Source organism: Periplaneta americana, chromosome 10, assembly GCF_040183065.1.
Source record: "Periplaneta americana isolate PAMFEO1 chromosome 10, P.americana_PAMFEO1_priV1, whole genome shotgun sequence".
Taxonomy (NCBI): Eukaryota; Metazoa; Arthropoda; class Insecta; order Blattodea; family Blattidae; genus Periplaneta; species Periplaneta americana.
Genome location: NC_091126.1, coordinates 169,752,221 through 169,778,503, shown reverse-complemented (window position 1 = coordinate 169,778,503; position 26,283 = coordinate 169,752,221). Strand labels below are relative to the sequence as shown.

Here is a 26,283-nt window from a genome sequence, read left to right as displayed (position 1 = left end):
ATTGAAGTAAAAATAAAATGATGTCCCTGTATATTTACTTTCAGAATGTACATATTGTATGTGTGTCTTTCCCCATACTACCGTACTCTACTCTAAATAGCAACGTCGTTATCTCAACACATCTCTACCTTTCACTGCCTGCAGCGAGTCAACAACCTATAGTACATGCACAGTAAACTTATTGTATCGGGTCCCAAGTCTCGAAGCCTGCTTATGAGTTAAAGATAAATAATAAAAAAGAAATGTTTGTGAAGTCTCATCCTTCAAAATATATGAATTTCGTCCAAAAGTGGGTGGGACGAATTTTTTTTAACCTGGTGCCTCACATATTTTATCTCTATAGCAGTGATGTCAACTGATGCCCATAGGAGCAAGCGCGCGCTTTAGAGCCCAGGAGAGCCTGAGCGCTTTATAGCGGAAAGGAAAGAGGCAGACGAAAGAGGTATTATATGCCGCTTGGTCGAGCTATATACAGGGATGGCCAGCACTGATTCAATGGATAAAGGGAAGAGAACTTGTTACAACTGTGCCCATGTTAATTTTTAGATTTGTCTGGGAAGTATCAGTGCATTATAAGAATATAAGTTTTAATTTTAAAGTTCATTTTTCACAAGTCTGTTTTTTTATTGAAAAGGAATATTTTCTCAACCTTTTCTTACAGAAAGATGAAATTTTCAGATATGTTTGTTTAGTAGCCTTACAGGTACTAAAACAATGTTTTCGTAAATCTAATATATCGTAAATACGTATTACTGAAGATAGTGTATTAAAATGATTGAAAATATTCGCATGATAAATGTTTGTAAGGAAATGAATTAACAAAGCAAATACTGTTACATCACAAACATAAGATATATGCCTATGTGTTGGTAAAACGTCAGCTCTATAGCTTCAGCAGATTTCGAGATAATTTAATATTCTGATAACAGAAAGTTGAGCACCAATATCACCTAAAAGCATAATGCGATAAGAGTTTTGTTATGTAATATTAGTTACAGTTAAAACATATACCTAGACAACTTTGCTTTATATTATAATATTGTTTTGATTATTTTATAAGGCTAAAAATACCATCAATATCAATTTCAACTTATCATGTCATATTCAGTGCATTTCTTTGGGATAACACTTTCTTTATGAATGATTTGTTTAATTCACTTAGTACAGTATAGTTGTAGTTATTATGGAATTTGTGTGAATATATTTTTTCTTTACTATTTATTATGTTATTAACGTTTAAAACACAACTACAATATTAGGCTAAGAAATAGAGGTTAGTACTTTTGTTTTACAGACGACATAGAAAATAACAAACAGAAAGAAGCCATATAAAAATGACACAAAATTTCACGTTCCGTTTGAAGTTTGTGCACCACTGTTTTCTTAATCCAACAGGCTGCTTATTCCTTTTAGCATACCTAGCGCTTAATGCCCGCTCACGACGTCAAGGTAAAAAAAAATATGCGCTTGCTTTGACATCACTGCTCTAGACTGGTGTACATTTCAAAGTGTGTCATGACGTCATTGTTGTTGGGTCACCGATTTGAAGCGAGTTTCAGCTTATATGTCAGAGAAGTTGCCTATTATTTAAGGCGTTCTTAAATCTGAACTTGAGAACGTGTACGGTATAACTTGAACGTCGTGGCAACAGATGGTGGTCTGTACGGTCTGTGTGCTACCATAGCCTCTTTAGAACTGTGTTTTGCGCCGGCAAGTCGTACGCAGGGTATTTGTTATCGTGTGTTGCGTACGGTAACATTCCACAACACAAATCAAATGCTCCGTATCCATGTTGACCGTCGAAGTTAATGTCAACAAATACGTAACTAATCATCTTATGTCCACACCTGTGGAGTAACGGTCAGCGCGTCTGGCCGCGAAACCAGGTGGCCCGGGTTCGATTCCCGGTCGGGGCAAGCTACCAGGTTGAGGTTTATTCCAGGGTTTTCCCTCAACCCAATACGAGCAAATGCTGGGTAACTTTCGGTGCTGGACCCCGGACTCATTATCACCTTCTTATCATTCAGACGCTAAATAACCTAGATGTTGATAAAGCGTCGTAAAATAACCCAATAAAATAAATAAAAAAAATCGTCTTAACGCTCTCCCCATATCCCGCCAGTACGTATTTCCAAACAGTTCACATTCCTGCCACTACCGGCATTACCGTACGTTATGTTTAAATGTTATGTTTTCTTTAACGACGCTCGCAACTGCAGAGGTTGTATCAGCGTCGCCGGATGTGCCGGAATTTTGTCCCGCAGGAGTTCTTTTACATGCCAGTACATCTACTGACATGAGCCTGTTACATTTTAAGCACACTTAAATGCCATCGACCTGGCCCGGGATCGAACCCGCAACCTTGGGCATAGAAGGCCAGCGCTATACCAACTTGCCAACCAGGGCGACTGTTTCCGTACGTATTGGTACGTACTCTTCAGAATGAACGCCGTACTTGCTAGGCAACTTCTCTGCCTCATAGGTTATACACCTCTGCGGAAGTCTAGGAAGATTAAATTCTCTAGGCTCATCGGCTAGCCACATGACGGCATACAGCGAGCCATGACACACTTTGAACTGAACACCCAGTAGTAGCATCAAAATTATGGACATGCACGTGAAGTCTCTAGTTTAAACCAAATGCATTATAAATACATAAAAGTTTCTTGCTCTTGCATGAACTGGCGTTGTATCAATATATCAAATCTTTTACTATGCGAACAAAGCGCATTCATCTAAAAACACTATAGGGGTGAAAGGTTTAGTAAAAGAATCAATACGTCAGGCCTTGGAGTCGTGAGCCTTTCTATTCGGTTACGTCACGCGAAATGAGCGCGATTAAATCAGACCATGCAAGCTATCCAGGCTCCGCCCCCTCGTTACTTACTCGGTTTCATTGCCCAACTTTTGACTGATGTATTCACATTTTGTATCGCAGCGCGTAGGCAAGGAATGAACCTTGGCTCGCGAAATATTTTATCTCATCTTAAACTCAATGCAGCACAGTACAACAACTGATTAAAGAGAAGATTGAAGTTTCAGTTAAGGCTAGGATAGCCGAGAGCGTGTGCTTTGTATCTTCAACGTTCTTTATTCGAGCGCTAGTTTGCAACAATTTTTACGTTCAATGATCTGATCAAAGCAGAACAGGAAAATTTTCTTCCATTTTTCAGCACGTTAAAACTAAATAAAAGTACATAGTTCTGTACAACATTCAGTAACTTATTTGTTATACAGGGACATCATTTTATTTTTACTAACACTTCTAATATTAACCAGGTTATACCATTGGATCGGCTGAGAACCGGAGACAGTGTTTGCTACCCCGTTCCACGACTGGAGTTCGAAGATACTTGCGTAATATACAAACAAGTCACTTTACTATGTATAGGAGGGAAGAAAAGTATTTCATCCATTTACGTAAACTAGGAAATATTGCGCTTTTGAGGTTGATAATTTTCATTAGGCTTTTGTTTAATCAAAATACAGTACAGTATTAACAATAAGTGTTTTTACTGACGAACTGAGTTATCCATGCGAACGTATTCGTTATGCAGTGTATATTATACTGTCTTCAGCACATTAGCGTACAATATAGAGAATGAAGTTAAAATGAAATATAATCATAATATGGTTATTTAAACACATTTTTTTTTAATGGTGGCCTTTCATTTCGATACATCCTTCAGTTGTAATGTGCATATTGTCGCACTATAGACTATTGCATCTAATTCCAATTATCAGTTTCGTCCTTCGTACTTAGTAACTCACGTTGAAATAATTCTGTACCTACTCTATAAAAGAGTACCTTACGTACTGTAAATTCAGTTTTCACTTCTGCCCGACCCGCACAGATAAAATTACTCAGACATACTATCTACTGTCCGTCCAAGTGATTATGTCGCAGGATCGTAGAAAGGGGGGGATCACGTGATAGTTAATTCCTTAACGAGGCCCTTTCATTTAAGTTATTTTAAACAGTTGCATAATATTACGTAGACGTCCAATTATTTCCTAACAGTAATTAATGTTTTCAGAAAAGAGCTAAGAAAGCCCAGCCACTAGTCTTTACAGTGGAGCGAGCAGAAGCAGATGGGGGAAATCGTGATGCGACGTAGGCAAACGGACGACAGTACCTGTGCGAAAATATGATTCAATATTGGAAGTTTTCGTCACTGGAAAACGCGAACATATTTCTGAAACGTACTATAATCACGAACTCAGTACTGCGGTCTTGGTTCTGTGTGGAGGACAGTTGGAACTTCGTTAGTTGAAAGGGTGGGAGTGAAGTACATTCAAAAACTCAGGTACAATAAAAAATGAAGTAAAAATAAAATGATGTCCCTGTATAATAACAGTAATTATAACATTATTATATTATGTACCGTCAAATGGGCAAACTTAGAACAGTGTTTTAACTTGGAATGTTATGATAAGTAAAGAGCGGAAAAATTTGCGTTATGCCTTAAGTTCAGTGCCAACGGAGTATACTGTTGTCATTCACTCACGTAAACGGCGGCAAGAGAGTACAGTCTGGTAATGAGAACCTCATCACTCCATTCAAATTATCTATAAATACTAGGATGAAGTTGTAATATAGTTATGATGACTTAAAAACATACCTCAAATGTTAACTGCCACGTCCTGGATGAAATAAATAAATGAATGATTAAATAAATAAATAAATAAATAAATAAATAAATAAATAAATAAATAAATAAATAAATAAATAAATAAATAAATAAATAAATCAATCAATCTAAGAGTGCGGTAACTTACAGCCCGTCCTGTACATGATAATTGCTTTTCAGTAGTTGTACACACGAAACCTTTTGTTTAAGCGTCGTATACAGATTAAAAATGACCGCCTATCTAACAGTTGTTCGTATCGATTTTCATTTCATTATGACTGCTGCCTTGTAACCACAGAACAACCAAACATAACACAGAATAATTAGGATAATTTTGCTGTAGCTGTACTCTTTGATCGTCGTAATACAGCGTTGTAATCGACCAATCCCAGTTATATTATGGATACTTAACACGGCACACTAGCTCCCACTATAGAATGTAAACCGCCTTCCGGTTATTCTGTCACTTCTCGTAATAAAATAATGACGAATGTATGACGTAGCTGCATAGAAGTTGTATTGTTATACACGACGTATTTAGTGATTATTAATCACGAGTTTACTCACGATTTATGAACGAGCTACTCACTGTTTAAATACAAAGCAGTTAAACGTCTGTTTAAGAATTTTTATTAGTAAGATCGTAAATCTATAAATTAAATCGATTCGAATTTACTACTGTAAGTTTAGAAGTTCAAATGAATCTGGACATAGGGGAAGAGACTTAACATTTCTGTTGCAGGAATAATTTTCGAGTTCTCTTACCTTTCATAGGAACAAGACAGCTAACGTTCCTTATGAAAGACTCACAGGTTATATTACCTTCAACGACCTAAAATAAAATTGGAAATAATGCGTCAGGAATATAAAGACACTGATTGCTTCATCTGATCCATATCTCTTTATTTTGGTTTCATCGGACCAAATGACACTGTCTCTGAGATCTTGTTCTTTGCTTAGGTGCTCTTTTGCAAACCTGATTCTATCTCTACGATTATTTCTGCTAATAAAAGGCTTTTCCTTGCCAGTCTTCCATAGAATCCATATTTGGGCAAGTGAGCCGGATCGTCTCGTTGCACATTCTTTTTGATGTGTTTCCGTAACTATTGGCCGTAGTTTAGGCAAACTCAGTCTGGGGTCTTGTCCTAATTTCATTTACAGCACACCTCTCTTCTCTAATTTAGTTTTCTTTCTTTAGATTTTATTTTCAGATTGTTAGTAGAAATGTTGTATCTGAATTTGTTAATAATATACACTACACATTAGAAATTGAAAACAACAAATCCATAAATTTTCTAGACATCACAATGACAAAAGTAGACAACAAACACATTTAAAGTATACAAAAAACCCACAACAACCACCCACATCTTACACAACACATCCAACCACCCCACACAACACAAACAAGCTGCATTCCGAACAATGGTACACAGACTACTCAACATACCAATGAACCAACAGGATTACAACGAAGAGCTAAACACAATCAAATACATAGCACAAGAAAACGGATACAACCCCAACATAATAGACAACATAATACGTAAGACAAAACATAACCATAAAAAACAGAAGAATACAACACAAACACAAGAACACAAGAAATACATCACACTAACACACGAAAACAAAAACACACATAAAATTGCAACCTCAATCAAGAAATTAAATTACAACATCGCATACAGAACAAATAACACTCTACAAAAACATCTCAACACACAAACAACACAAACAAACAAATACAACCACACAGGCGTATACAAACTCAAATGTAAGACCTGCAAAAACTTCTACATAGGACAGACAGGCAGATCATTTCAAACACGTTACAAAGAGCACATCACAGCCATAACAAAATTACAAAACACCTCCACATATGCAGAACACATCAAAAATGCCAACCACACCTACAGACACATCAACACAGACATGCAAATACTGCATATTCAACCAACTAGCCAGAAACTCAACACACTAGAACAATATGAAATATATAGATACACGAAAACACACCCCAAAGATATTCTCAACACACAACTCAATTTCAAAGCACATACACTCTTTGACTTTACAATACGAATGCACCCTCACAGGAAACAAGAGGCGCCAATACCAACAACGAACAGTTCTGAAGATAACTCAAAATAGGTCGAAACATGTTAACAAGGTACGTTAAAATTTAACACAAGAAAGACTATCGTACATATTCCGAAGTGATGCAGTGTTAAAAGTTGTGTAATCAAGATGTGTAATATATTGTATTGTAGAACATGATTTATTAAATAAATGGCTTATTTTTGCAAAGAATATCCCTTCAATGCCAAATTAACAATTACCCGTTTCTGATCTGACGAAAGTTCCTTTCCTTTCCTTTCCTTTCCCGATTGTAAACATTTCTGACGCACAGAGTACTCAAACGGACACTGATAGTCTCTAACCAGAGGTAACGTACCTGTGTACACTCGTCGCTTACTTCTATGTAACACAAAAACATAAACAAAGTACGGTCTGGACGCTCCACAGTACGAATAGAAAAGTGACATTTCCGGGCAGTTTTCATCTATACATCTACAGGGACATCATTTTATTTTTACTTCAATTTTTATTGTACCTGAGTTTTTGAATGTACTTCACTCCCACCCCTCCTACTAATGAAGTTCAACCGTCCTCCGCACGGATCCAAGATCGCATATACAGTCATAGTAGCCTTGCGGTCATAGTAAACAGTACGTTCCAAAAATATTTTCGCGTTTTCCAGTGACGAAAGAGTTTTCAATATTGAATCATTTTCGCAAAGTTAGTGTCGTCCATTTGCCTACGTCTCATCCCGGTTTCCCCTACCAGCTTCCATTCGTCTCTCTGTAAAGGCTAGTGGATGGGCTGTCTTAGCTCTTTTCTGAGAACATTAATTTCTGTTAATAACTGAACGTCTACGTAATATTATAAAACTCTTTAAAATAATTTAAATAAAAGGGCCTCGTTAAGTAATTAACTGTCACGTGATATCCTCCCTTTCTACGACAAAACCACTTGAACGGAAATAGATAGCTAATCTGAGTAATTTTATCTTTTCGGATCGGGCAGAAGTGAAGATTGAATTTACAATACGAAAGGTACTCTTTTATACAGAAGGTACAGAATTATTTCAACATGAGTTACTAGTACGAAGGACGAAATTGGTAATTGGAATTAGGTGCAATCGTCTATAGTGCGATAATATGCACATTAGAACTGAAGCCTGTATCGAAATGAACGGCCACCATTTTCAAAAATGTGTTTAAATATTCATATTATAATTATTTTTAAATTTAACTTCATTCTCTATAGTGTACGCTAATGTGCTGTAAACACTATAATATACACTGCATAATGACTACGTCCGCATGGACAGCTCAGTTCGTAAGTAAAAACACTCATTGTTAATACTGTACTGTATTTTGATTAAACAAAAACCTAATGAAAGTTATCAAACTCAAAATCGAGATATTTCCTAGTTTACGTAAATGGATGAACTACTTTTCTTCCCTTCTATACCTAGTAAAGTGATTTGTTTGTATTTTACGCCAGTATCATCGAACTCCAGTCATGGAAGGGAGTAGCAAACGGTGTTTCCGGTCTCAACGGTTGATTCTATGGTATAGCCAGGTTAATATTAGAAAAATTAGTAAAAATAAAATGATGTCCCTGTATATTTATTTTATACCTTTATTAAGAGATAATATAAATAAAAAAAATAATAAAACTCTTGTATACTTAAAATTATACTCAAACGAATGTCACGAAATTAGAAAAAATGTTACCGATTTCACTGTTAACAAAAAAAAAATTAATGAAATATCTCGAACGCATATTTATATTTAAACTATGAAACGCTCACAATAGGGCATCGATGAGAGCCGGTGACGCCAAGAAGAGAGAACAGTGTTCATATTATATTATGGAGATCGAGATGGTGACGCTGTGCTAGAGAAAAGAAATTGGCTGGGTCACTGGCTGGGAAGAAATTGCCTCCTGAAGGATGCACTGGAAGGAATAGTGAACGATAAAAAAATTCTGGGCAGAAAAATTATCAGGTAATAGACGATATTAAGATATATGGATCGTATGCGAAGACTAAGAGAAACGCAGAAAATAGTAAAAATTGAAGAATACTGGGTTTGCAGTGAAAGGCCTGCCCTTGGGGAGAAAACAATGAATGAATGAATCAATCAATCAATGAATGAATCTGCTCACAGGAAGCAGAGAATTTCTCTGTATCTGCAAATCGATAATACAGATATACAGTATGTTTAAAACATAGAATTGGAAATAACATTAAAAAAAGAGATAAAACAGGTACAAATGCAAGATGCAAGTGTAAATATAAATTAAAAATTAAAAATGAGAAAAAAACAGACAAATAGATACTACCTAAATAAAAGACAGATACAGATATAAATGAAAGATACAGAATACAAAATGTAGCTATAATTATTGACAAATTACAGAGTAACAAATAGATAGCAATATTTAAAATCAACTACCTTCAGTATATTAATAAGAAAATATTTATATTTCATGTAAGAAATGCCGAAATCTAGATCCTATATTTTATATATTTCATTGAAATTTGAACTCATTTTTAACACTGCTGAACTTTTATGTGCTGAAGTGTTTTGTTTTTTATAATATAACAATTGACGAGTTCTTAAATTGTTATTATTATAATACTATTATTATTATTATTATTGTCCCTCGCCGTGGCGTCGTGGTCTAAGGCATTTGCCTAGGACTCGCGTTACGGAATGCGAGCTGGTTCGAGTCCTCATGGGGGAAGAAATTTTCTCATGAAATTTCGGCCAGTGTATGGGACCAATGCCAACCCAGCATCGTGATGCACTTGGGAAGCTACGATAGGTAGCGAAATCCGGTTGCGAATGCCAGCTATAACGGCTGGGGGTATCATCGTGCTAAACACACGATACCTCCATTCTGGTTGGGTGATCGTCCACCTCTGCTTCGGCATGTGGGCGTGAAGCCAGCAGCCGGCTGGTCGGTCTAGGCCCTTCACGGGCTGTAGAGCCACGAATTCATCATCATCTTCATCAAGCCATAAGCCTTGTGGCTCGTTCCGTCTTCAAGAAAACTAATCCGACCATCTCATCCGTGGCCTGCCGACATTTGTTCTACCTACAGGTTTATACTTATTTATTATTTGTGGTATACGATCTTCATCCATTCTTTGTATATGATCTTGTCATCTTCGTCTGTATTCAATGATTGTTTCATTTAGACTCTGAAATTCCAATTCTTTTCTAATATCTTCATTTCTCTTTTTGTCTATGAGTTTATAACCTGCCACCTATCTCAAAAATTTCATCTCAGCAGCCTCTATTTTCTTCTGTTGTGAGATAGTCAAGACCCAACTTTCACACCCATAAAGGAAGGTTTGGATCGCCATTACTTTGTAAAGTTTTAACAGTGTTGCTCTATTAAAATTTTTGAAAGTTCTTTTTATTGTACCACATAGTGTTTGGAATTTGTTTATTTTATTTTGCACATCTCTATTGCCGGTATATGACACAATGTAACAAAGATAATTAAAATCACTTTGTTGTTGGATGGCCTTATTATTTATGCAAATTTTTGTTCTTAACAGATCTCTTCCTTTAAGAGCCATTATTTTCGTTTTTCCGTATGAGATTTGAAGAATATATTCACTTGTAATATTATTTAATTCATGTATGGCTCCTTGTAAATTATCTTCCGAATCTGTAATTAAGATCTGGTCGTCAGCAAACAACAGTACCAATGTTTCTCCCTTTTATTTTAAAATGTGTCTTAAGCATAGTTTGCCATCGTACAACTGCGTCATTAATATATATATATATATATATATATATATATATATATATATATATATATATATATATATATATATAGTAGGCGATAGTGGACACCCCTCTCGTACTCCTAAATTAATCTCTAATAAATTATCCTCTTCTATGGATTTCTCCAATTTAAACTTCATATTTGTATACATACTTTGTATTACGCTTATAAGATGTTGAGGAAAACCGTTTTTAACCATTACTTCCCATAACAAATTTATTTTAACTTTATCAAAAGCTTTTACATAATCTATAAAAGCTAGTAGAGTTGGTAGGTTATATTCTCGTCGTTTCTCCGTAAGTTGTGTTATCGTGAAGGTACAATCATTGCAGGAACGCCCTTTTCTAAATCCATTTTGTGAATCATGCAGTATAGTTTCTGAGATTGGAGCAACTCTTTGTGTTATAGTTTTTGCATAAATCTTATAACCTCAATTCAAAAGATTGATTCCCTTATAATTATCACATTTATTATTATTATTATTATATTATTATATTATTATTATTATTATTATTACTTACAAATGGCTTTTAAGGAACCCGAAGGTTCATTGCCGCCCTCACATAAGCCCGCCAGCGGTCCCTATCCTGTGCAAGATTAATCCAGTCTCTATCATCATACCCCACTTCCCTCAAATCCATTTTAATATTATCCTCCCATCTACGTCTTGGCCTCCCTAAAGATCTTTTTCCCTACGGTCTCCCAACTAACACTCTATATGCATTTCTGGATTCGCCCATACGTGCTACATGTCCTGCCCATCTCAAACGTCTGGATTTAATGTTCCTAATTATGTCAGGTGAAGAATACAATGCGTGCAGTTCTGTGTTGTGTAACTTTCTCCATTCTCCTGTAACTTCATCCCGCTTAGCCCCAAATATTTTCCTAAGCACCTTATTCTCAAACATCCTTAACCTATATTCTTATCTCAGAGTGAGAGTAAAAGTTTCACAACCATACACAACAACCGGTAATATAACTGTTTTATAAATTCTAAGTTTCAGACTTTTGGACAGCAGACTGGATGATAAGAGGTTCTCAACCGAATAATAACAGGCATTTCCCATATTTATTCTGCGTTTAATTTCCTCCCGAGTGTCATTTATATTTGTTACTGTTGCTCCAAGGTATTTGAATTTTTCCACCTCTTCGAAGGGTAAATCTCCAATTTTTATATTTCCATTTCGTACAATATTCTGGTCACGAGACATAAGCATATACTTTGTCTTTTCGGGATTTACTTTACTTATTATTATTATTATTATTATTATTATTATTATTATTATTATTATTATTATTATTATTTCCTTTTCACGGAAAACTATCTCCCTAAAATTTAACTATTCTCTCAGTAATGTCGTAATTATTAAGAAAGATTGTATTAGAGATCTCGGTGTCCTACTTGATTCTAAATTATATTTCCATGATCATGTGCAATATATTTATACCCATTCGTTAAGAGTGCTTGGTCTAATCAGATCTATAACTTATTCTTTTTCCACTCCTATGTGTTTATTAATTTTATACTATACGTTGGTTAGATCCAAGCTTGAATATGCATCTGTTGTATGGAACTCCATTACTTCCACTGACTCGGCTAAATTGGAGAATATTCAAAGAAAATTTATTTCCTTGTGTTCTTATAGATTTTTACCAAATTCCGATTATAACTATGAGATTAAATGCAATTATTTCAATTGCGGTAGTTTGTTCACCAGACGTCAGGATCTTGATTATTTATTTTTTTTGTAAAGCCATTAAGGGAGATACTGATTGTGAATCTTTCATAAGCAATATCAGTCTTCGTATTCCTGCTAATGGTTTAAGATTTCATAAATTGCTTTATAAGAATCCTAAATCTCTCTCTCCGGTCTGCAGATGCATTAAATATGCTAATTTGCATGGATTCAACTTGTGTAGTATATCTTTGAGTTTTTAACTCACTGATCTAATTTTATAATTATTTGTCCATTTTATTTCTTGCATTTGGTCAATTGATTAAGGTAGACTATTCCTTTATTTCAATTATCTCATTGTACTAAATTTATAATTTTATAATTATTATTTGATTGATGTAGACTATTATATTGTTTGTATTTCATCTCATTGCCATTTCATTCATTCTCATCATAATTTGTTGTTTTGTTCTGTTTTGTATCGTGCTAAACTGTAATTGGCCTTGTGCTGTTGTTTTTGCACGTTAATATTCTAAATAAATAAAAAACAAATTATTACAGCAGTGTGTCGAATCTTACCAAGAACCTCAGTTTGCGACGTTGCCACGCTGCTGTTCTGTCTGCTGGATCCTATTTTATTGATATAATAGCCCCCCCATATGTTTTATGTATTTTAATCTGCCACTTAATAATTGGACAGAAATTTTGAAGTGTACGTTAGCATGCATTCATACTCGTAACTCGTGGATGCATATCATTTTGATTTGTTTTAAAGTCTGAAGCGTGCAGCATTGTCCCTGCTTGACAATGCATGCGCCGAGTGTTATGGTGGACGAAGAGATAATGTAACTGACACAGGCAGATGCACTACAAGAAGTGACATGACAACAGTAAGAGAGGAGAGAAACAACGTGAAGAAGATCGCTTCCCCCTCACAGTTCGCCCTCTGTCGTCCAAATACCATGCAATGAACATGTCATAATATCTCTAATGAAACCACAAAACCGACGCAAAGCATGTTGACCTCTCTTGTATAATTGTTTGTGCTCACCACAGTCTAAGCGTAAATGCTTCGACATACTTAAGTAATATGTACTTATTTATTAACCAAAAAAGAACCGAGCGATAGATACATTCAAGCAAACAAAAACTCAATCTAACAAAGCAATATAATAGTCAAATAGTAATATGCGTTACAAGAGCGGTATGTTGAAGTTTTCATGTTCGAGGAAAAGTTTGAAAAAGCGAAACGTAGTTGAGCTGTTTTAATTTCCGAGAATTGAAAGAAAACATACCGCTCGTGTGTCTACATTAATTTATCGTTTATTACATACCTGAAAGAGGAATTTCTAATTAGTTCCAATGAAATCTCCATCTTGGTTTCTGTTCAATGACGGCAAATTTGCAAAACAAAAATATCTATCTTCAACATTGTTGCTTTAAAATGTTTTCTGTGTTTACTCTTCTCCAGCAGGCCGTGATATACGTCTGTCTTCCCCCCCAGTCTATGATGAGTCTGGAATCTTGTTGATTTTTTCACGGCTTCCTTAATGTTACTTGCATCACGAATGCAGTAACTTTAGTGGATTTGTAGAGTTTACTTAATTTTTGCAAATATTTAAAAACAATAATTAACAGTGCAATTTAGATGAAATTGCAGTGGTAAGTTTCCAATTTATAATTATTACTATATTGAACGTCTCTAAAAATAATGTGTTAAAAGCCTAAAGCAGTAAAATAAATATGCCACTTAAGCGGTAAGAAGAGGGGAAATTGTTATGTTGGGTTTTTAGGTTGGGTTTTTATGTTTAGGTTGGGTTTTTCCGAGGTTTCCCCCACCGAAAAGGCAAATGCCGGGTAATATTTTGGCGAATCCTCGGACCTCATCTCATCTCACTACATCTCGCCAAAATGTAAAAAAAAATGTAAAAAAATTGTACAAAATTGTAAAAATTGTAGAAAATTACTAAATTGTAAAACTATAAAAATTTGTAAAAATTGTAATTGTAATATTGTAAAATGTTGACATGTTCCACATCTTAAAGCTTCATTGCTCATGTAAGATCTATGGAATAAAATAAATGAATGAATGAATGAATGAATGAATGAATGAATGAATGAATGAATACTGAATGTGGAATTTTAGACTTTCCGCGGATTGGTTTTGTGCGGAAACCAAGCAAATACGCACGATCTCGCACAAAGAAACTAACCTAGCACACAAAAGCCCAAACGAACCAAACAACCAACCAAAAACACAAACTAACCAACCAAATTTTCAAAAAAAAACCCAAACGAACCAACCAACTAACCAACAAATCGAAAACAATAACGAACAAAGCGACTAACCAGAAACCCAAGGGAACAAAACACCCAAACAACTAACAAGCAAAAGTTCTGATGGGGGGCAGATAAAAATGTTAAATTTTTTCTTCCACCATGTTAAAAATGTCAAAAAAATGCTTATACAAATTTTGGCCACTCGACCGCAATTACGAGGGCCGCAAAAAAATTAATTCGCCAAGGGCTGTTAACAAAAAGAAAAAAAAATTTCATTGGACACATTTATTGGAACGGACACAGAAATTGTTGAGCTATTTTCCAACATATTTTTCATCGGAATTGAGACATTCCTCATATCATGGGATCGACAGAGAGAGGAGCAGACTCAGTCAAACACTGGTTCCGATCTGAGGAGGCTGACTTCTACGACACAAAAATTAATCCCATGGTATGACAAATGTCTCAATTTCAGTGGGGAATATGTTAACAAATAGCGCAACAATTACTGTGTCTGTTTCAAGAAATATTTCCATGAAATTGTGTTTTTTTTTCTGTGAATGGCCCCAGCGAAAATCACTTTCTGGACGGACTCGTAATTGCGGTCGAATGGCCAAAATTTGTATAAGCACTTCTTTTGACGCTATTAACATGGTGGAAGAAAAAATTTAACTTTTTTATCTGCCCCCATCAGAACGCTTGCTTGTAAGCAACAAAACGAAAACACTCCAACCAACCAGAAACCCAAGAAATCAACGAAACAAAAAATCCAAATAGAAAACCCAAACCACCAAAGAGAAGACGGCACACAAACAACCAAACAGGCAAACAACGATAAAGATAACTAGACAATCAACCAACCAAATCACCAACCAACTAAAACACAAATCAGTCAAACACTTAAAAAAAAGAAACTATAGCAAATAGGAATTAAAAAATCCAACAAGAAACCAAGCAAGCCAACAAGAATCCAAGGAATCCAACAAGAAATAAAGAAGCAATCTAACAAAAATAACAAGGAAGAAGAAAAAAAGTAAGCCTAACAAAGTGCTAGACGAGTCAACAAGAAAGCGAACAGGCCAAGAAAACAACCTAACAAAAAAACAAGCAAGAAAAAAAGTAAGCCTACAAAAGAGCCAAACGAGTCAACAAGACAGCTAACAGGCCAGCAAGAAAGCGAGCAGCCAGCAAGAAAGCAAACAAGGCGACAAGAAAGCAAACAATCAGATAAGAAAGCAGACAAGGAAGCAAACAAGATAACATAAAACCAAACAAGCCAAAAAAAATCCAAAGAAGCCAACTAATAGTTAAAAAAAAATGTAGCCAAGAAAACACCGAACCAACAAAAATCCTGCAAACTAACCCGATACCAAGGAACAAAAAAGCTCAAATCCTATCAAACAAACACTTTTATAATTATCCAACTACGGAGTTACTGAAAGCTTAATACCAGTGGCGGCTCGTGGGTATTGAATTAAAGGGGGCTGCATACATAAATAAACCAAGCAACTTTATTTAAAGATTAATTCCATGCGCCTTATCTTGTAACTTGTGTTTAAATGAGACAGGCTCATGTTAGTAGATTTACTGGCATTTAAGAGAATCCTGCGGACAAAATTCCGGCACACCGGCGACGCTGATATAATCCCTGCAGTTGCGAGTGTCGTTAAATGAACCATAATTTAATTTTTTATATGCAGATTTGAACCTTAGGAATATCTAACAGGCGATGTTGTAGTTGGTTGTATAATGTATCTACATGATACATCAATAAATGAAAAAAATAACTGAGCCAGAAATTGAATTCAGGATATTCAAGAGTACGCACCAGGGCGCTTGCCCCATTTATTGTGATGTTAGACGTTTCAGATTCCATTATGGTTTGAAAACATTCTAGCAATGGCTCCTTCTTCTAATGAACAACATTTACTGTTCTTATTTTAAATCCATCTTGTTGCCCCAGCTGATGGAATTGTCTTTGAAACACATTAATCTAATACAGACTGTGTGGAGATCGAGAGAAGAAAGCAGGGATACTGGATAAATCAGCAAAAAATATGCGAGCCTTTGTATTTTGTTTAGCGGCTCTTTCCATTATGGGATTCAACTGATGGACACTTAATTTCACATTTCTCCTGAATTTTTAACGTACTGAACTGAATAGACTGTAAATATTGTACAGAATTAAACATTGTTGCACTTGTTATACTCACAACATTAAAGAAAATGTATTTAAAACTGCGCGCTACTGACAAGCTGCTGCAAATTTTGCAGCGCCTGGAAACTCTGGATTCAAGGCAAGGGGCACTAGGGAGGAGGGGTAAAACTAACGCGCAAAGCATCCGAGACGAGACTGGCAGCTCCAGGGGAGGAAGTGACTTCACCCCATAGTCCTTGTCTCTGGTTTCGCTCTGGCAGCACCAGGGGAGGAAGTGACTTCACTAACGATTGCGTGCATGTCATTGAGAGCGAATTTTTTTTTTAAATTCGAGCCGCTAAATAAAGACTGTATAATAAATGTATTTCACACCATTAAACGAGACAAGAGCCACAAATGTCTGGGGGTGCTGCAGCTCCGCAGCCCCTCTTCGAAAGCTGCCCCTGCTTAATACTGAAAACAATTTTAATCGTCGACAGAACAAAATGTAGAGTCTTAGAAATAAGGTTTGTTGCACAGATTCTTTATAAGTCCCAGATAGGAGACAGTGCGTATGATTAGACATACAACGAAACAAAACTAATTTTATTACCTCAACTAGTCCTTCTTTTGTGAACCAGGTCGCACGTCCTCTGATCATGCGCACGATCTCCTATCTTGGACTTTTAAATCTTTTTTCTAAGAGTGTACATGCTTATACGTTTAATGCATTATCTATGTCTATTTTTTTCAATTTTATCGTAAGAATATTATATATGACCATCTCGTTTACATCTTTATCTTAACGTATTTTCTTATTTGGTCAGTATTTTAAGAGAACTAAATATAGAACACTGTGGTTTGTGGATCTAACCAATCAAAATTTGCTGTAAGTATAACATCTTATCCCAACTCTACATTCTATTATGAAACACGAACTCTACTTCGTAGCACCTAAATTGTCTGCAATTGTAGATCGAAGTAGCATATATTTTTAGTCTCATTTAACGATGTTAGGAGCTTGTATTAAATGAGTATTTAGTGCCGATGGAGTATGCGATAGGGAAATGATATTCAGAGGGATGAAACAAAAGACAGTATTTGATGTAAATTAACAGGCATTTGTCTTAAGTTAGAGCAAAATCTCGGAAAAGAAACAAACCATGCAATCAATCCATGCGGAAATCGAAGCAACGCTCGAGCCCAACTCCAGAGCAATAGGAAAATGCACCTGCGGACTGAACTACGCCGATAAGTACGTGTTCAAAAAGAAAAGAGACTTGTTTAATGAAATTTTCATTAAGTTGTAAAATACACCAGAAATGTAACTACCACGTACACTTTGATACATTAAAAATACACCAAGGACGTCCACTATTTTTAACTCCTGGACTAATACTTTGCACATACTATATCTATAATTTTGATGGTGACTATTTCGTTTATATGACGTCATTCCATTTTCGACCAATGAAGTGTAATGAAATTTTGAATTCCAACCAATCACAGTCACACTTTGCGATAATTTTTGCAGATAGATTTATCACTATCAATTTATCGCATAGTCGTTCTTTTGTTTAGTCGTTGTCGCCAACTGTTTCCCCGTAAATTTATGATCATGAATACATTAAGATGCAACTACACAATTAAACTTTTCTTTCAACTTTAAAGCAATGAATGCAAGATTGATATTTAATATTAATTAATATATTTACGCAGTGAAGACGACGTTCAAAACGGCGCACCATGTAGACACAAAATCTTCATGCATCTTAATTGAACGTACATTTTAAACTTGATTCTTTCAATATTCTTCCCAGATTGCACGCATACTCGATTGGAATATTGCACTGTGTAGATGCAGCTTTAGTTCCGTTACGCACTACAGCGAGAATGCGTTTGTCGAGCTATAAAAATGCTTTCGTGTAGCACCGATTGTAAGTAACGGTCGAAATAAGGCACACCTGACCTTGGTCCTGCTCCCACAGGTACGAGTAACTTAATTGTGGCCTATAAAATTTATATTTTGTGAATTAAATTAAACAATTAATAGAAAGTCAGATGTTCAAATTTATGTAACATCATCGCATATCAAACCCAAAGATCTTGCATAGTAATAATAAGGTCTTTGATCAAACTACCTTCCGTATGGGGTAATAAAATTCGTGTTTTAATTAGGCCTATCTATACAGAGATGGTTTCACTGTGTAACAACATGTCTCGCTGTGAATACATAAGCATTGGTATATAGCTGTCCCCACTGTTATTGTTAAATTAAATTATGATTTCAGCAGATAATGAAATTATATTTGTTATAATAATAAGAGAAAAGTGCAGCATGTGTAATTAACATTGTTAAACCTGTATTTCGCTTTTCGCAATTGGCATTACTGAATAACATCGAATTTCTTTATTGCAGTAATCGATATTCATCTACGAGTATTTCAACTTCACAATGTCTGAATAGGTTAAGCATTCGTTAATATACAATTATTAATATTTTGTGATCGAATTTTAGGGATGTATTTACAGTTTTATTTTATTCACGAAATAGTCCTAATAAATGTCACTCGAGGTCTGAGACTTCCCAGACAAATCTCAGACCTCTCGTGACATTACTAGAGACAATTTCATTTTGTAAGCAAAACAGTACATTTAATAAAATAGATGATCGTTCACCTTCATGCCGTTATAAATACGAAATAAGTTAAATAAAGTGACCATATCTCTATTTTCCTGGAGGTGTAGTTATTGAAAATAGAGGCACAGAGAAAACGTGGTTCATATTTATATTAAATTGTACAACATATTTTTTTTTCGACATACTTATGAAGGACTATTTAAATTAGAAGATAGGAATGATTATTTCTGTCATCCGTTGTACTGAAATAAAAAATTGTACACGTTGTATAGGCTGTATCTTTTGTGAACAGATTTACATTAGTGTAACCTAGGCCTATTGCATACTCAATGTTCAGAACTTGAAATCTACGTCGGTGTTGTGTACGGAAATATTTATTACACCCGTTCCCATAGCGGCTTTGTTAAATTACAATAATTTTAAGGAATTCTTCTTTAATGATATATTTGCAAACTTAAGAATAGTTCGGACAAATTCTTATGCACCTTTCTTACGTGATACATAGAACTACAATATATTTATGTTCACAACATAACCGTAGTGAAATGTTAATGTGTAGAACATAGATAAGTTTTGCTATACGCCCTTCTTAAGCAAACATCTCGAAAACGGTCTTGCTCGTCATTTAAGCGAAGTAAATAACAACTCCTTGCTGCGTCAACGATTCAAAATGTCGACCAGCGCGAACGAAAACTCAGTCTTTAAATAACAACTTATATCATCATGAAGAAAGGAATAAGAAGTAAATCATATGAAAATGAAATTAAACTGAACTTTGTTAACTTACCAGTTTGTATTTCCACGGAAATTACAAACAACGACACCGTATTTGTACACGAAACACGTACGTAATGTAACTACCTACAGCGTAGCCTATAAGAAGCAATCACAAGTTACGTAGCTTTCTATTCTATAAAAAACAGCTGCCGGATCATTCGTTGATAGTTTTTACCTTAGGTGGCAGCACATAGTCTTCACTACCAAGTACAGAAAGTGGAAAGAATTTCCTGCCGACAATAAAAGAATATTAAAATACTATTCACAATGCGCAATATTTCTTCTAAATAGGTAATTTCTCTGTACCAGAGCACTAATTAGAAGAAGGTTAATGTCACAATAAAACTATTTCCAAGACATGAAGTAGGACATATTGTACATATACAGGTTTTAATGCAGTCTGTCAATATGATTTCATAAATTGAAATGTATACAAGCTTTTCCATAGATAGTGCTTAACCTGGGATAGCGGGAACATTAATTCAACCCAGCACCACCAGAGGGCCACTTAACTGTATATCATAACATTATAATAGGCATACGAATAATAAGATTAGGCGATTTACATATTCACATAAATGAGTGTTCGGTTTTATTGGAATATAGAACCAGAGAAGAACGATAACAATTAAAAATCGAACACTGGAAAAAGTTGACTTGAATTATTATTTCCAATCATTTATTTAACAACTCATTACCACCGGTGTACAGTATTAGACACAAAAATGACCGATTTCCTCTAACGTAAATTTGTCTAAGTCCAGCTTCGGAAAGCACCTGGTTCACACGAGAAAAAATCTGTCTTGTTTATAACCGATGAGGAAGAATTTTTATGTTCCCCCTAATTTACCTTTGTTAAAAATTATGTATAACACTTGATTTATAAACAGACAGAAAACAAATCAAACAAGAAAAGGGAAAACAGAGCGGAATCTTGAACTCGTAACCTCTGGCTTCTTACGCACCCACATCAACCATAGACAATTGGTTGGAGACAACAGTATAATTATTTGAAACAGTGAAAACAATTTATTGGAACTTTCGTTCACGTGTAAACATAAGCTCTCAGGAAATAAAAACCGAAGCTTCCCGAAAGAGATTTGACGTATGGCAGACGGCCATTTTTGTTTATGGTGATACATCAGGCAGCACGCGCGTTTGCTTCTTGATCCCTGTATGTGTATAATCACAGTCTAGTATATACAGTCACGAAGCTTGAGTTGCGAGGGTGCTAGAAACAATTGACTGTGCCGGTACTATTTCGCATTCTCTGTAATGAGGCGATATTAGCGATCCTAGTGGTTAGCAACTATCTATGGATGCATATTTACCACGTCAGAAGTAGTTTCTTTCTTTGCCGATATAATGCAGCACCCGACAGTTCCTTGGCCAGCTGCTATTAGGAAGGGGATTGCTTTTTTTTTTGTTTCTCCATGGTGTGTCTATGACATTCTGAACCAATAAATTTAGGTCAGAAAGGGTTAAAAACTCGTTTACAAATGACGACAATGATATTACACGCTTTTGTTTAGCTCAATGCTCTGATTCATATAGCCCCATTCAACAGTGTATAATATTATTTGTTTTATTGTTTAAACTCGTTATTCAAACATCGGCTAATGCTCTCGGGTAAGAAGTGTGTGTGACAGGATGAAAATCTACAAGAAAAATGAAAATGTGACTAACAAGCAAACGTTCTGATGGGGGCAGATAAAAATTTTTTTTCTTCCACCATGTTAATAATGTCAAAAGAAGTGCTTATACAAATTTTGGCCACTCGACCGCAATTACGAGGCCGTTCAGAAAGTGATTTTCCCTGGGGCCGTTGACAAAAAAAAACACAATTTCATGGAAATATTTCTTGAAACAGATACAGCAATTGTTGCGCTATTTGTTAACATATTCCCCACTGGAATTGAGACATTTGTCATACCATGGGATCAACTTTTATGTCGTAGAAGTCAGCCGCCTCAGATCGGAACCAGCGTTTGACTGCGTCTCTCTGTCGATCCCATGATATGAGAAATGTCTCAATTCCGATGGAAAATATGTTGAAAAATAGCTCAACAAGCTGTGTCCGTTCCAATAAATTTGTGCAATGAAATTACGTTTTTTTCTTTTTGTTAACGGTCCCTGGCGAATTAATTTTTTTGCGACCCTCGTAATTGCGGTCGAGTGGCCAAAATTTGTATAAGCACTTTTTTGACATTATTAACATGGGGAAGAAAAAAATTTAACTTTTTTATCTGCCCCCATCAGAACGTCTGCTTGTAAGATAATTTTGAGGCAGAAGAGGAAAAAATCTGGTTTAAGCTTAGGAAAGTTATTGAACGATACGAAAGGTTTAGCCTGCATATAAAATTAAGTGACAACATATTTTTTGAGGTATAATTATACCCGTACTTTCTTATTTGTAGCATCTTCACCACCACTGATTACAACGCGCGGAATGGAATTGTAGACTGATTATAATTAGTGAGAGGGGATGGAAGGTGGAAAGGGAAGGGTTGCAGCTAATTTTAGAGTAACATCCCTCGCTTGTCTGAACTGTCATATAACTAATACACGATGTTAAATCTTTTAAATGTATAAGCCATTTACTTCAGTCACTGTTAGGAAAATAATAGACAGTCTCGTCTTGTAAGACAAATACTTCAGTTACAATCAATTATACAACTTGTTGATAATACTCGAATCTCGTTTCACACTAAGTATTTTTTTATTTACCACGTCATTATCATATGTACGGCCATATAGAACCGTCACCACTGCCATCTACCTCCGTTTGGATACACCATCACGAGAATACCCGTGCCTCGTTAGGTGGACGAGCCAGCACCAAGTAACACAAGGCAATTTTCAAACCGGAGGAGGTGATTATGAAAGTTGATTGTGGAAAATTGTGGAATGATAAATAAAAACAGCAGAACCCCGAGGGAAGCCCAAATATGTGTAATTAAATATAGTACATGCCACCTAGTTTTACATGAAAAATTGATTGACGATGTATTTGTATAAATTACTAATAAGTATGAAGGATAATTATTGCTATCCTCGATTAACTTGAAAGATAAAGTAACAAAGATATTATTTCTACACCTGCTTCTGTAATTTACTGAGACACGAAACACTAAGATATGAGGAGGTCCGTTTCAAAATCTGCTTAATTCACTCTTTGATTAAACTGAGTTATGTACCAAATTATACTAAATGTAGTAAATATGGATATCAAATTTCCAAACATATTCTCATATAAAAATACGTATAAAAATAAGGCTATGCTGCAAAACCAGCTTAATGCATGATATGTCTTATCAGAATCTGCCTAATGCACTGGCAAATAAGAATGTATGTTTTAAGATCCAAAGTGAAGCATGTGTTTTGGCTCAGTAGTGTAATAGCGTTTGCAGATTTAGAAAGTCTGCAGTGCTATTAATCGATGAGGAAATTTATTTTTCACTAACTGAAGCAAACAGTTTATATGTACTCATATCAAACTTGAGATTGTTCACTCAGTCACTCACTAATTACTTCATTTACTTCTTTATTTACTTACTCTTTTATTTATATTTAGGTACTCATTTATTTGTTTATTTATAAATATGTATTTATTCATTCATTCATTCTCTCGCTCCCTTATTTATTGATTGATTTATTTATTAATTAATTAAGTTATTTATTTATTGACTTATTGACTTATTTATTTATTTATTCATTCATTTATTTATTCAATTAATTATTTACTAAAGCAGTATTAAAACACATAGGAAATATCGATGAGCTAATTCAAAATGGAAACAACTTAAAATTTATAGCCTAGTTTTGTTAAACCTTCATTTTAAAGCTTAATGTTGATGTGAAAAATCCAAGGATATTGGAATTACTCCATATTCCGTTAATGATGTTATAAGTTTCAAAATAGGGTTAATTTTTCACAGCAACATGGATCTTTAAACTGCTGTGGAATCAACAGAGAGGTGCAGACAGCTGTCACACACTGGTTCGAATCCCAGACTGCAGAATTCTACGACACAGGGATTTGAAAGTTGATCCCATCTTATGACAAGTGTCTCAATTCCGGTAGGGAATATGTTGAAAAAAAAAACCTAAAAAATTGTTGTATCTGTTCCAATAAATATTTCCATGAAATTGTGTTTCCTTTCTATAAACGTTCCCAGGGAATCTTACTTTCTGGACAGTCCCCGTGATTCCGCTCGAGTGTCCAAAATTTGTATAAGCACTTTTTTTCATTTATTTAATACTATACACTTGAGCTACATTAGGCATTGCAGCCCGAAAGAGCAGAAGCTCGTGCTCGGGCGCAGTTCAGATCAGTTATACAAAATATATCACAAAATTAAGAGAGTTCATTGAGCACAATAACATTAATAAATGGTAAAATACATACAGCATGTAATAATAGGGTCTATATACAAATAGAAAGTACAAAAGTACATGAATATTAGAGTATCAATTTTTAACTCAATTAGCTAAAACAATTAAATAATTAATCTGATTTGTTTCTTAAATCTATGTGTGTTAAGTGTACTTAGCTCAGGGTAAGCTCTAATTAATGCATTATATAATTTGGATTCAAAATTTCTGCTGTATTTTAATCCAGCAGTTGTGTGGCATTTGGGAGTATTTAGAAAGAAACTGTAGTTTTGTCTCGTATGGTATTCATGAGGATCTAATTTAAATTTATTGTGTTTTTATGGAAGTAAATATTTTGATACACCAAATTCTTGAAAAATTAATTTTGTTGGGTAATCAAAAGGTTTATATAGACAAATTTTGATAATTTTTTTGGAGCAAATTTAAAGGATGGAGAGTTGATTTTGCCATTCCTCCCCAACCTAATATACCATACTGAATTATTGATTGAAACAGAGCTAAGTACACAGTACGCAGAACATAAAGAGGTAAATAAGAGCATAGAATGGAAAATTTGTGGATTGTTTTACGCAATCTGTTACACAGGAAGGAGATATGCTTGTCCCATTTTAAATGTTGGTCAATAATAATGCCTAAATATTTAACTTGTGAGGATATACTCAAAGCGTTACATGAGCAAGTAAGTAGGCTACAATCATGTATTGTTATACTTCTGTTATTATTTATTTTTAGTTGCTCAAGGCCATGTGATGTTAATGAAAATTTTATTAATTTTGTTTTAGAAACGTTCAAAGAAAGTAAGTGAGCATCCAGCCATTCTTCAATAATATTAATACTTGTTTTGACATTATTTACATGGGGGGATATTATTTTTATCTGCCCCATCAGAATGTTTGCTTGTCAGTAAAACAGATGATTAGGCCAACCCGATAAAGACGTGGTGGTACACTTTTCGAACGCATGATTTCAGTCTTAACTCTTATCCCATTGTATATTGTCAGAATTTTATAAAAGCTGTAAAGTTTAGTCTCCAGTAAAGAGATCGGGTATTTCTATAAGGAGACATTAGAATCGCTGCTTCTTCTTCTTCTTTGGGGTTACAGAGTGGTCTGAGGCAATGAGACCTTTTATTTTAGCCCATTCTGAACCCCACCGAGAGGAATTAAGCAGGCAACCCAGAGGCAACTATAAACTTGCATAAGTTGACTGCTTTAATCCCCTTTATATTCTCAGGAGCCAAATAACTGTTCCCAAGGTTCTGAACTTGTCTCCATCCAATTCAGGACTTTAGAGAAAGCTATGGGGGAAGTTTCCTATTCCTGTCCATGTCTTGTATACTTCAGGTTTTCGGTGTTACCCAAAACTTATAGGTATCTTCAGGATAAAAATTATATGAGCACTGCATTTTATATGATCAAGATATTATATCTGCCAGCATAATGTTAAGAACGTCATGTGTAGTCAATTGCTAGATTGTGCAGCTGAAAGTGGAATAGAATTAAATTCTCGGCGAGAGATACGCACATTTATTTCTTGGTCATAGATATAGGCCGTAGATTTTCGGAATAATGCAATAAACCTTTGATTGAAGCAGAAAATGATATTCATTGTGAGTATGTATGTTCCTTCACAATACATACAGCCCGTTCCTGGAATTCCTTGTCGCAGGAAATCAGGAGCAGTTGAAGTCTAAAATCGTTTAAGTACACTCTACTTAGAAATGATTTTTATTGAACAGAACTAGACTCTTGTGGGAGTTTCTAAATAGTCTTAAATGACTAAGTTGTTATTTTTTTCTCCTCTATTCCTCTTTTTTTCTTTTCTTTTTTATTATCTATTTGTATTTGTATGCCATTTAGTACGACTTTG

The 26,283-nt window shown here is 35.0% G+C and overlaps 1 long non-coding RNA gene across 1 annotated transcript in view; it reads right to left on the bottom strand.

Annotated features, from left to right (window-relative positions):
* Positions 1–20,091, bottom strand: part of LOC138707350 (uncharacterized) — a 195,044-nt gene extending 174,953 nt beyond the window's left edge. Inside the window, exon 1 of the long non-coding RNA XR_011334189.1 lies at positions 20,030–20,091. This is a non-coding gene — a long non-coding RNA (uncharacterized lncRNA). The remainder of the gene's footprint in view (positions 1–20,029) is intronic.
* Positions 20,092–26,283: the final 6,192 nt, after the last annotated feature.